Source organism: Lactuca serriola, chromosome 4, assembly GCF_051521515.1.
Source record: "Lactuca serriola cultivar US96UC23 chromosome 4, Lser_US96UC23_V15, whole genome shotgun sequence".
Lineage (NCBI taxonomy): Eukaryota > Viridiplantae > Streptophyta > Magnoliopsida > Asterales > Asteraceae > Lactuca > Lactuca serriola.
Genome location: NC_136411.1, coordinates 280698358 through 280712583, shown reverse-complemented (window position 1 = coordinate 280712583; position 14226 = coordinate 280698358).

The following is a 14226-nucleotide window of genomic DNA, read 5'->3' as shown; positions in this document are numbered from 1 at the left end:
AGGAAACCTTTGTTTGAAACACAATTGTAACAGAGTTTGAAAGGAAACATACAGTATGTAAGACAGTTTGATAAAGATTTTTAACATGTAAAAACGTTTGAGAAAGCCATTTGAAGTAATCTGTTTGGTAAAACAGCTAAAAGTGTAGTAAATCCATTTGTATGCTAGTTATAAATCACATGTGATTGATATACTAACTAGTATGATTCAACTTGTATCCCTCCCATAAAAGCATTTAAAAATAGTTAGAAACATTTAAATGTTAATTAAGGGGTATGAACTCACATGCAGTGAATGGATCGTATGGAAGTGTCGGACAAGTGATTGGTGTCAAGTGAAGACTTAAACACACACAATGATCCTAATAACATATAAAGACATATGTATATATACAATTAGTGATTATAACACTAATTATACAAGTATAAACATCCTAATGCGTGGAAAACACTTTGGTCAAAGTGTTAGGAGGCCATTGGGTTGCAACAAAGGATTGCAAGGCATTGTAAGTGAGTTTATGGTCAATGGACCATACTTAATGAGTTTACGGCCTAGGGGAGTTTACTCCTGGCCTTAAACTCTCTAAAGGGTCTCCATTTGAGGCTTAAAGGCAAGGTGTCTTAAGTGGTTAAGTGTTCCAAGGCTTAAACAAAAGGCTAGGTGAGTTTAAGGTCCAGAAATGACCTCAACTTGTGTTTACGGCCTGGGGACCACTTCCCCATGAGTTTATGGCCGTAAAATCATGGTAGGAAGTACCATTTAATTGCTTAAAGTCCCTAGTTCAATGGTGGTTAGTTCTAGGCTAAGTTCTAGTCGTTAGGAAGGTCAAGAGGGCATCAATGCACCCTTATAGGGAGTTTACGGCCTTGGGAGATCCTTGGCCGTAAACTCTCATTCAACCATTGATTCTTGATGTTTCTAAGCTCTAAACATGTTAATCCTAGTGTACAATGAGTTAGAAGAAGAGTACATACAATCTAGGAGCTTGAATGGTCGGTTTTGGCCAAGAACACTAGTGTGTGTTCTTGGTGTTCTTGGTGAAACTTGAAGATCTACACAAATGGAATGATTTCACGGATGAAATCATGTAAGATCACTAGTTCATGTAAGATATCAACTAGTTAGGACAAGAAAATTATGAGTTTTGAAGATCGGGGACGAAGGTCGGGATGGTACTTGAGAGGATTTCAGCCAAGGAAGAGAAAGGAATGAACAAATGGCCAAAATATCAACATATAGGGGGGTTTACGGCCCATATGGAGTTTACAGCCGTAAACTCCCATGTGGTGGCCGTGAAATCCTTGTAAATGGGTTTTAGACTTGTTCTTTGAGCTATAACTTCAGCAGATAAACCCCGGAACTTATCCCTTAAGTGTACAAGGCTCAGAACGCTTAAATAAACTCCAATATGTGCTAAATGATAGCATAAATGAGTTCGAATTTCAATGAATTATTTGACTGTACAGGATAGAAAATTTCGAGTTGTCACACAGGTACATAACTCACAAGAAAAGTACCTACTCACATCATAATATAAGCACAATATCTCAAACTCAAAATAAATAGATGAAAGAATACATACCAGCCACAACATCGGGCGCTGCACGGACCTCCTCCGCTGTCAACTGGAAGGCTCTCCCACGAGCCTTTGGCGCCTCGGCCTTCACTGGCCGACTCTCAGTAGCTCGTACGGAAGCAGGGGCAGATCCCTGTGGTGCTCTCTGTGCCGACCCCTGCAGCTATGGACACTTGGTCTTCCGGTGGCTGGTCTGGTTGCAGTGGAAGCACACTGCAAATCCCTTGGGGCAATCCTTAGCCATATGCCCCTCCTTGCCACATTTGTAGCAAGACCCCGCTCGATAAATCCCCTCATGTCTCTTGCCGCACTTGCCTTCTGGTTCCCTGATCTCAAATCGGCAGGCTTTGCCCGCTTGGCTGCCGGCTGAGACTGTGTCGGTCGCCGATCCCTCCTTTGAGACTCCGCCTCCTCCCTGACCTGAGTCTCGAGCTCAATCTCCCTCTTCCAAGCACTTTCCTGAAGCTCGGCAAATGTCCCGTACGTCGAGTTCGCCACGAACTCGCGAATGTCTCTCCTCAAATTACTCATATATCGACTCATGTGTTCTTGCTCCGTAGACACATGTTCAGGGCACAACATCGCCCTCTCATGAAACATCTTGGTAATCATAGTAATAGACTCAGTACCCTGCTTGAGGGTCAAGAACTCCTAAGCCAACCGTTCCCTTTCCACCGGGGGAACGTACTCATCTCAAAACATAGCGGTGAACCTCTCCCAGGTCACCGCGACAAGCTCTACAGAAATGAAGTGCGATGTCACGAACTTCCACCAGTCCTTCACTCCCAAGCGAAGTTGGTTTAGTACGAACCGTACACTCAGATGCTCCGGACATGAACATGTGTAGAAACACCCCTCAATGTCAGAGATCCATCTCATCGCAGCTATCGGATCCTGATTCCCATCAAACTCTGGTGGCTTCGTGTTGCTGAACTCTCGGAACAGAAACGAGTCACCCCCCTGCGGCCTGGCAGCAGCAACGGTTGCGGTGGCCGCAGCAACAACAGCATCAGTAAGAGCGGCATACCGCTCATCAAAATTCTCGATCAGCATGGTCTTGATAGACCCAAACATCTCTGGTATCTCATCTCGGATGGCCGTAGCCACCTCCTCATGTATCAACCTACAGATCTCCTCATCACTAACACCGCTGCTCTCAGGTGTGTGGCGTGTCCCAACCATGATGTCTCTCTAAAATACAACGTAAAAATATCAGAGACTCACACTCGATAACTCAACCCTACTTGCACCATTTTCACAGACCACAAGAGCTTCCAGCACATTCTGAATCAGAAGGAATTAAACATGAGACAACGGAGATGGGTCAAACTGCTAAACGACTACGAGTGCGAAATCAAGTATCATCCAAGTAAGGACAATGTGGTAGCCGATGCCTTAAGCTGAAATGAGTACTCGGGCCGCCGAGTAAACACGCTAACAATGACCGTCCACTCCCATTTATCCTCGCAAATCAAGGAGGCACAACAGGAAGCCTTGAAGCCAAAAAAACGTCGTCAATGAGGCATTGCACGGAATGGAAAAGAATCTGACGGTCAAGGAAAATGGAGTCCCCGAATCTATTATCTTGGATCGACATAGTAGATTCACCTCTCGTTTTTGGCAGTCGGTCCAGAAAGCATTGGGCACCCAACTAGATATGAGCATTTCATACCACCCTCAGACTGATGGCCAAAGCGAGCGAACTATTCAAACTCTAGAGGACATGCTCCGAGCATGTGTAATAGATTTTGGCAAAGCCTGGGATACCCACCTGCCCCTAGTTGAATTTTCATATAACAACAGCTACCATATGAGAATAGGAGTCGCTCCCTTTGAGGCCTTGTATGTCCGGAAGTGCAAATCGCCCCTTTGTTGGGCTGAAGTGGGTGACACCCAGTTGACAAAAGGGCAATCACCGAGCAGCACCCTTACATGTAACGACGTAAATTTTCAAAGCAATTTTTCATTTTTCAAACAACATAATTATCATTTAAAGATTCTCAAATATCATGTTCAACAATTTTCATCAAATATAACATATCCCAAAATCACAAATAAAAATCCTCGGTCTGTGTGTACAGATCATGTCGACGCCTTCCCATGATCGTCACTAGTACCCGAAACACATAACACGTAACACTGTAAGAATAAATGCTTAGTGAGTTCCCCAAAATACCACATACAACACATATTTACCCACTCTAGGCTATAACTCTGTATGACCCTCTGGTCATAGTGTCTCAGTGGGACCCTTCAGTCCCATAACTCTGTAGACCCTCTGGTCCTAACTCTGTGGACCTTTCGGTCCTACTCTGTAAACTCTGAATCACACATAGCACAAAATTACATAGATATCACATCATATAATAACATACAACATACTTTGCCACATAACTCTAATTACCATTCTAGGTAAGTATAGTGAGAAGACTCACCTCGGGTAACTCAGTAAATCTCGAACTCGGAAATACTGATCTAGCCTCCACCTATTCACATAAAATAATTACTCTAATCAATATGACTCTCAAAGGCTAGGCTACTCCCTCTCTAAGTTCCTTCAAGAGGGTAAAAGACCATTTTATCCCTCCAAAGTCTAGAAAGTCCAAGCATTGACTAGACCCTAAAAGTCAACAAAAGTCAATGATCAACTTTGACCAGACTCGTCGAGTGCACATAGGTGACTCGACGAGTCCAAGCGCGTCCTATGGGTCTTTCTACCTCATTCGACTCTTCGAGTGAGCCTTCCACTCGACGGGTTACCACTCGTCATGAATCGCAGGGCAACCCGACTCAACTCGTCGAGTCCCCTTATGGACTTGACGAGTTCCTTCCATGACAACACTCAAACGACCTTCTGAGGTCAGATCTGCTTCTCCAACTAGTAGATCTAACCTTCTAGCACTCAAAAGTCACGTAAAGGTTCAAACTTTACGTTCATGCAACACATACAAAGCCATAAATGGAGAAATAACCTTTAAAATGGTAACCTACTCACAAAACTCTCATGAAACAGCATAAAGCTGGAAGGTTGGGACGTTTTAGACCTCTCATGGTCCAGATCTAACATTTACACCACCTTGGGACATCACATGCTTCAAGATCCAACTCAAAAAGATGCAAAGAAACCCTAGATTCAAGAAATCTATCAAATACACAAAATGGGAAAGGATTTGTACCTCCAGAAGCGAATCTCAGTATGAACAACACAGATCCAAGCTCCACAGCCGATCTAGCTTGGACTTTCCCACTCCTTGCAAGATCACACCAAAAGGATGAAGAATTAACCTTTCCCTTGCTCTCTAAGCTCACTTCGCTCTTTAGGGTTTCTCAGGGGAGTAAGTGGCCACAAATGAAGGCCATAAGGACCTTTAAATAGGACACGGGCCCAAAGATTTAGGGTTTTTGCCGCCAACACAGACTAGTCGAGTCACCTAGCCGACTCGTCGAGTCCATTCATTAATCCAGTCTGCGAATCGCGATCCTACTCGACGAGTCTAGGCGTCAACTCGTCGAGTCCCACAAAATAAATGATTAAAATAAAATACCTGGGAATCCGGATGTTACATTACAAGACCATAAATTATTCGAGAAACTATAGAGAAGATAATCCAAATCAAAGCCCGACTCCAAGCATCGCGTTACTGACAAAAGAGTTACGCTGACAAACGACGAAAACCCTTGGATTTCCAAGTCAGAGATCGAGTGCTGTTAAAGGTCTCTCCCTAGAAAAGGATGATCTGTTTTGGGAAAAGAGGAAAATTAAACCCGCGATACATTGGACCGTTCAAAATTCTTGCCCGAATTGGTCTAGTGGCCTAAAAGCTGCAACTACCTTCGGAGCTCAGCAACGTACACCCCGTGTTCCACGTATCAAATTTGAAAAAGTGCTTATCAAATTAAACCCTTGTTATTCCTCTAGAAGAGATTGAGATAAACAAGAATCTCCTGTTCATCGAAGAATCGGTCGAGATAATGGATAGGTAAGTGAAGCGCATGAAACAGAGTCGCATTCCGATTGCGAAGGTCTAATGGAACGCTAAGCATGGACCGGAATTCACTTGGGAATGCGAGGACAAGATGAAGCAGAAGTACCCTCGCTTATTCTCTCTTTCATGATCCCATCTTCAAAAGAATTTCGGGACGAATTCCCTCTAACTGGGGGATGATGTCACAACTAGGATTTCTAGCTAGGAAATTATGTCCTCATGTAAACATCGACTACTGTAAGACTTGTACTAACGCGTTAAAGTTCATATTATGGGTCCTAATGAACCATGTATTGTTATAATGCAAAGCATATATGTATCTAAAATCTCTCCCAAATTCCCCTATCTAGCTTCCTTAGTCGAAACCAACTCAAAACGAAAGGAGAAAACTTGAAAGAGCAAGCTCATTTCGGAACCCTCCCCCATTAAGTGACTCCGGACCCTCCCACTCGGGCAATCTCACTTCGGAACCATCTTGATCCGTAACCTCCTGTTTTGTTCCAGAATGCCTCGCATACTCCGAAAGATTTCGTAGCTTCGGACCTCCTAGGAAAACCGGACAACTTCGCACTTCGGACCGGAAGCCTTCTTTGCATCGGAACCCTCGCACCCTCAGAAAGAAATGGTTCCAGATAAGAGCTAGGTTCGGATCTAATAACTTGACTCCGGTACTTGAGGATTTATTCTGAAACCTGAGAGGGACTTTGGAACTCTTGGTTTGACTCCGGAATTCACCATTTGACTCCAATTTTTAGACTATTTCGAACCATTTCGAAATTTTAAGATAGTTAGACGTCGGAAATCCCCCCAAACTCATTTTTTTCATAACTTAGACCCCTTAAACCCCTATTTTATGCCAAATTTGAATATTTAAAACATATTTACACAAAATAATTATTGATAATTATAAAGGGATTTATTTAAAAACCATAAAGGGATAAGAGGGTTTAACTTTATGAATTGATGTAATCTCTCATTTCCCATGCAATTCACAATAATCCATGCAATACCCACTAATTAACAATGTTTAAACCATCAGACTTCCATGCACCTATCCCCCCTTTTTCCTTTATCCCCACGACAGTGGGAGAGTTTAAACTTCACCATTTCTCTCACTTCTCTCATATTCTCTCCAATACTTCTCTCAAAAGTAAGAACAAGGATCTTGCTAAAGGATCAACTTCTCAAGTTCTCCTTAGAGCTTTTAAGTAAGTTTTGCCACTCATCAAGTATTTTATATAATTTTCAAGATAAATTCCCATTATTTCACCCATAATAATGTGTGAGAAAAACACTTAGGACAACATTCGTCCCAAGGAAGTCCCTCAACTCATCCAAGAGTCTAGGCTTGAGATCTTCACCCCCAATCACTCCAACTAACTCATCAACCAACTCAAGGTGAGCTTCATACCCCTATTTTTCGAGTTTTATTGTTTTTGGGGGAGAATACAAGTTAAAGACTTGTTTAAAACTTAATATATTTGCTTTTTATGCATGCATGCTAAGTTATATGTGCTATGGTTATGAAAACTCCAAAAACTCGAAATCTTGAGCAAATCTCAAGAGTTTGAACCATATTGTCACACCCCAAAACCTACTACGGCGGAAACGTTCTGGGGCGGAGGACGTCATGTACAGTATCACAACACAAAAATATAGTAAACAAGCAAACAACATCATCCATTGCATTAATAATGTATTTTAATACAAATGTGTTATGTACAGTTTATAGACACCAAAAATATGAATCAAAATAAAAGATGAGTCTTGTAAGTGCTCTATCTTCTCAAAAGCTGGCATCGGTACTTGTTTACTGATGACCTGAGAATACAAGTTATTTTCAAAGAGTTTATTAGCATTAAAGCTGGTGAGTTCATAAGTATTTAGTGTCATAATTTGTATGAAAATGTTTGTGAGAGATTGAATGTAAAAGTATGTAAACTGTTTGTAGTAATTGTTTGTATCTCTAAGAAAATCATATATTTTCCATTAAAAGCAGCCTTTTACCAAGGCATCAAGTGTACTGTATGTTTGTTCATTGTAAAAGTGAGTATTTTTCCCATGACGTAACTTTTATTAGCAAAATATAGTTTTACATTACCCTTCATGTGAGGAGTTCACAAGGTAGATGTAATGGAAAAATAATGAAGTATTGTAGTATAATAATATTATAACTACTATTGTACTAACTACCTTAATCCAATTGTTAATTAAGGTATAATGCGATGTAATTGTAACCATACTTGATCGACCTAGTGAAACACGACGCTCGAAGACGTCGAGATGTTATGACATTCATCACCCGAAGACCTGCAGGCCCCACTGTAGCTAGCAGCAAGGTGTAGGACGGTCAGTCCAGTATAGATCTATACACGAATTCACGCTCTCCCTTTAGGAGACTCTGGATACAAGACGAGCCATGACCGAGATGCCATGCCCCGAGGTAGTGCCTCACATTTATTGCATAGTTTGTATGTAGTGTATGTAATAGTGTAGTGTGTGTCTTTCTTGATCCTCATCATAGTGAGTTCTCGAGTATAGTATATAGTGTCTATGAATAGTATGTATTAGTGTATGTTCTCTCTGTCTAGTGAATAGTATGTTCTCTCTGACTCTCATTATAGTATGTCCAGTTGTATAGTGTAGTGTATTGTTTATAGTATGTGTTGATTCATGTATGAACTGACTCTTTGTATATTACATTGTACTAGAAGTAGTAAGTAGTAAATCACTAAACTATACCTATTATAGTCTACTAGAAAGATTGTTTGTATAACTGAGTCTATTGAAATAAGACAGAAAACTTTTATGTCTATACATATACACATGATATATAACTAAGTATCAAACCACACTCGGACAAACAATAGGGGACTCTAAGTCCACAACCAAACAAGGAACAGGAAATGGAGCGTATTATCAGTCCTAAGTCCTTCAAACCTTACTTATATAACTATATATGAATTGGACATGATATAACAGTATATAAGTTTAAAGATTTTTGAAAGTAAAGGTTTGGAAACTAAAACTAAGTTTTATAAAGATTTTAACATGTAAAAGTGTTTGGAAATCATTTAGAAGTAGTTTTGTTGACAAGACAGTTTAAAGCATAGTAAATCCATTTGTGTACTAGTTATTAATCACATGTGATTGATATAATAAGTAGTATGATTCAACTTGTATCCCCCCCATAAAAGAATTTAAAAACATTTAAAAGGTTAATTAAGGGGTATGAATCACCTGTAGTGAGTGGTTTGGATGAACGGATGGTATAGGATGCTAAGTGTCAAGTGAAGACTTGAGCACACACACAGATCCTATTTAACATATGTGGCACATATATGTATCCAATTAGTCAATTAAAAACTAATTAATCAAATAAGGACACCCTAAAACATGGATAACACTATGATTCAAGTGCTAGGAGTACATTAGGGTTGCATCTAAGGGGTGTAGGGCCTCTCAAAGGAGTTTATGGTCCAAATGGTAACAACTCATGAGTTTACTGCCCATGGTCATTTCCCCATGAGTTTATGGCCGTAAACTCATGGTATTAAGTACCATTTTGTGTTTTGAGGTCTTATAAGTCATAAAGAAGTATCCTTACTTCAAGTCTAAGCATTAGGAAGTCATGGTGGCACAATTTCACCTCTTTATAGAGTTTACGGCCCATGGACCATTCCTCATGGGTTTACGGCCGTAAACTCTATGTGTTAATGGTCTTTTTGATGTTTAAGGTCCTAAACACTTCAAGGAAGTGATATAGAATAGTATCCAAGGCTAAGGAAGGGACTATGGCTCACTTTGCCCCATCTATTAGGGTTTACGGCCCAAGAACATGCCTTGGCTGTAAACACCTTTGATCTTGTGTTTCTTTGTGTTTTCTAGTTGAATAAGAAGTGAAATAAGCCTTATAACACTCTAGGGTAAGAATACTTACAATAAAGGAGCTTATTTGGGTGTTTAAGGTCCAAGAACACTAGTGTGTGTTCTTGGTGTTTTGAAGAACACTTGAAGATTTAAGTAAAAATGAAGAATTCATGGATGAAATGGAGTATAACAACTAGATGAAAGGTTATAACAACAAATCAAACAAATAAAACACTTACATTTTGGGAGATTGGAAGGAAGGGGTTATGATCCTTGAGAGAGAATGGTGGAAGTTCTTGAGTTAGGAAGTGAAGAATGAGAGAAATGGGGAGTAAACTCATGCCTTAGGCATGAGTTCACGACCATGTTGAGTTTACGGCCCAAACTCCCCAAGTTTGGCCGTAAACACAATGTTAAGGTGTTAATTGTTTTATTGTTACCCCATAATCCTAGAAAATACTTCCTTATATTCGTTCGTTTGAAGAATAAATATTAAAAACACTCAAACGGACTTTAAACAGGCTAAAAATTAGTAGAAATGTATTTGACTTTTATTTGAAGTGCTTGACTGTAGGGTTTGTACAAGTGAAAATTTCGGGTTGTCACACATATTTCACACAACTATGTATAAAATCAAGAACTAGTATGTTACAAAGTATAAGTCACAATTTTTTAAGACAAAAACCATAAGTATTACTTCTAGAATTACTTAAGCAAGTATTTTGGAAGAAATGGACAAATTTCAACAATTCACATAGCTTTGAGTTACCTTTTGAAAAATATGAGTCTTAATTGATAAACTATAAAATGAGGGACTATTTTTACCAATATCAATAATATTGGATCATTTTTGATGAATATGATTCAATGTGGATTATTTTTCAATAAACAAAAAAAAAACGATATACCTAGTCAACGATGCACAACTAATGTTACGAAACGAAAATGATATATCTACTCAACGAGTACAACTATGGTTATTTATTGAATAAATAATGGATTTTCAACGATTTGCACATAAACCTGTTAGTATTCTTATCTGACGCATCTCCAATGTACCCATATATATATATATATATATATATATATATATATATATATATATATATATATATTAGTGTACGTTTAAAGTCCTGTAAGAGTTATAACTAGAGTCTCCTAGAGGGAGAGCAGGAACTTGTGTATAGATCTATACAGGGTTGACACCCCGCACCTTCGTTGTTCGCTACAGCTAAGTCGGCCAGTCTAGAGTGACAAATGTCTTTAAACGAACCCGGGCTCCTGAGAAACGCCAAGACAGGCCTCCGTCATATTAGTATGGTTATAATGACTCACTTAGAATATAACAGTGAATTGTTTAGAAATAACACGAGTTACATATTTCGATTATAACAACGATTGATCGGATACTTTAAATGAAGTTTTACCACACAAGTCTTAGGGTCTTAAGACTACTATTTGTACATCAGAAAATATAGGATTTTCTGGGGAAAGACGATTTTTATACGATTTTGAAAACAATAAACTAATACACACAAGCAACTATACTTGATTGAAAACGAGACGTACAACTATTTCAACAAGAAAATATTGGATTTTCTGGTTTTCCAACTATCACAGATTTTTATACAAAAATGCTTATGAGCTCACCAACATATTTTATGTTGACGTTTTCAAACAACTTGTATTCTCAGGAAATCAGTAAGCAGGTTAGTGGAATGCGGATTCAAGATTATTTTGATGTAGTTTGGAATTTATTCAATGTTGTCTCTTTTGTGTATTTCAAAAACATAAACAAGATGTAAAACAATGTAATTTTGTATTATTGACGTATGATGTTTGGATTTGTTGTGTTTCATTTATATTCAATTGTTATGATATTGCACAATGTCGTCACCCGCCTCCAGACATTACCGCCATTCTGGTCCGGGGGTGTGACATAGATCGTGACATATGAACAATATGATATGTATATAATTCATGATTATGCTCCACAACAAATGTCAAAATAAAATATCTAGTAGTGCCTTTAACCACCTTAAAACCAATTTTGGTTGGACATTGAACCATCTGGCTAGATCGCTTTCTTTTTTATTTCCCTTTAACTCCTTTCAATGAGTCAACATTGTGTTTCTCACCTCCTAGTCTACAATCAAACCATGCTTTTTCAACATATTTCATATACATATCATCTCCCAAATCCAAATAGTCAAATTTAAATGTAGAACATGCTCAAATAATTTATCGACATTGGGAATCCAAAAAAAATGTATTTGTGTCACCAAGAGATCTTACTTTAATGCAGGAAAAGATGATCTAAGAATATAAATAACAAATATATTAATATAAAAGTATAAGAAATTTTAATAATATTTGAATAATTTTTTGTTAATGACCTTCCAATTCAGTTGTTACTATAATATTTTGATTACAATGTTGTGGTTGAATAAAAAACAATCACCAGAATCAATTTCTTCTATAGAATAACATAAATTGTTTGATGAACTATGCTCATCTTGTTCTATATCTTGAACAAATAAAGAATAACTAAGATTAACTCCATTTGATGGGTTAACAAAGTTATTTGTTGTGCTATTCTCATCCTCTTTATTGGAATAAGAAAAGAAGCCATTCCCAGCGGAAGACCGATCTATATAACATTTAAATAAGAAAAAACATCAATAATATACATAAAATATGCATATCTACATGAAAAAAAAAAAACTTCATGTATGCAAAAATGAAATTACACGTCAACTACTGAAATTTCAAATCAACAACCATCATATACTTGCACGTATATAAAAATAACAAATCAACAATCATGACTACTCTATACTATGGAAATAATATTGATCACTGCTTATTGATCAAGGTCAATAAACAGTTATCAACATTACTACACATCATTATTTCGTTTTATACGCAAATTGTATAATTATTTAATTTTTTCAACTACAATACCTTAAATTCGCAATCAGTTTACAATTCTAAATTTGTCAACCATTCTGAAAACATTTTATAATGGAAAACTGTTGATCATCATTTAATTATAAGTAGTAGTCTATACTGTACAAAATAGTATTAATTACATCTTATTGATTAAGGTCAATCAGCTGTTATCAACATTATTACACATCATTATTTCTTTTTATATGCAGATTGTATAATTATTTAATTTTTTCAACTACAAGACCTTACATCTGCAATCAGTTTACAATTCTGAATTTGTCAAGGATTCTGTAAACATTTTGTAATGGAACTGTTGATTATCATTTAATTATAAACAGTAGTCTATACTGTACAAAATAGTATCAATCACAGCTTATTGATTAAGGTCAATCAGCGGTTATCAATATTACTACACATCACCATTTATTTCTATACGCATTTAACCATCTAATCTTTTCAAGTCTTAAAACTTCCATCCGCAATCAATTTAAAATTCTGACTTTAAACATATTACAATGCAGAACTTATGATTATAACTTAATTATAAGCAGTACTCTATACTGTGCAAAATAGTATTGATCACCGGTTATCAATATTACTACACATCATCATTTATTTCTATACGCATTTAACCATCTAATCTTTCAAGTCTTAAAACTTCCATCCATTTAAAATTCTAACTTTAAACATATTACAATGCATAACTTATGATTATTACTTAATTATAAGCAGTACTCTATACTGTGCAAAATAGTATTGATCACAACTTATTGACCAGGGTCAATCAGCAGTTATCAATATTACTAAATATCATCATTTATTTCTATCCGCATTTTGTATAATTATTTAATCTTTTCAAGTCTAAAAACATTTTACAATGGAAAACTGTTAATTATCATTGAAAGGAAGAACATCTATAATCAATTTTTGTAACAAACACATAGTAAATCAAACAAACAATAGCATATAGAATAAATTTTTAGATGCAATAATACCTTCATTATTAGGATTTCCAGAAATAGAAAAGCTCGATTCCATTGATGAGCCGTTGAAAAATTCAAAAACAATGAAAATTGAATCAAATCAATGTAAATTTCAAAGCTAAACCCTAAAAAAAGCAAAAAAACAATACAATTTTGAAAGAACAATACAATAATGAATAAACGTTTTGAACAGAAAACAAAGTTCGAAAAGAATAACAATAAATACAATCGTTGGAAACATAAACCATAAACCCTAAAAAAAACCCTAGCCTAGAACACGCTCACAACAATGAACCATAAAAATCAGTAAAGTCAATATATAATAATAAATCGAAAGATAACGATTAAATATCAATGTAGATAGTTAAAAAATGAAAAGAACAAGATTCTAAGAAGAAAATAGATTTATCAAATGGAATGATGAATAAATAAACTAACCTAGAACGTGCTCGGAGTACTGAATCACAAAATCGATAACAAATCTTCAATAAGAAATTAAAAGATAACGATTCAAGATCAATGAATATAATTCGATAAACAAAAGAAGAAGATTTTAAGAAGAAAATCGATGAATTGAATGGATAAATGAATCGATGAATGAATTTCGGAAAGTACAATGAATATGGACAAAAAGAATAATATAACATAAATCTTTCTGAATGGATAAATGAATTAAAAATAAACAAAATGTTTTTTAAATTAAAACTGATAAAAGAGAAAGACAATCCTAACCTTGATTAAGAAAAAATAAAGATAATTTAATACAACGGTCGTAATAGTTATCACAAATCTTTTGATTTTCAAAAGAACTTTGCTTTCTCTCTCTCTCTCTCTCTCTCTCTCTCTATATATATATATA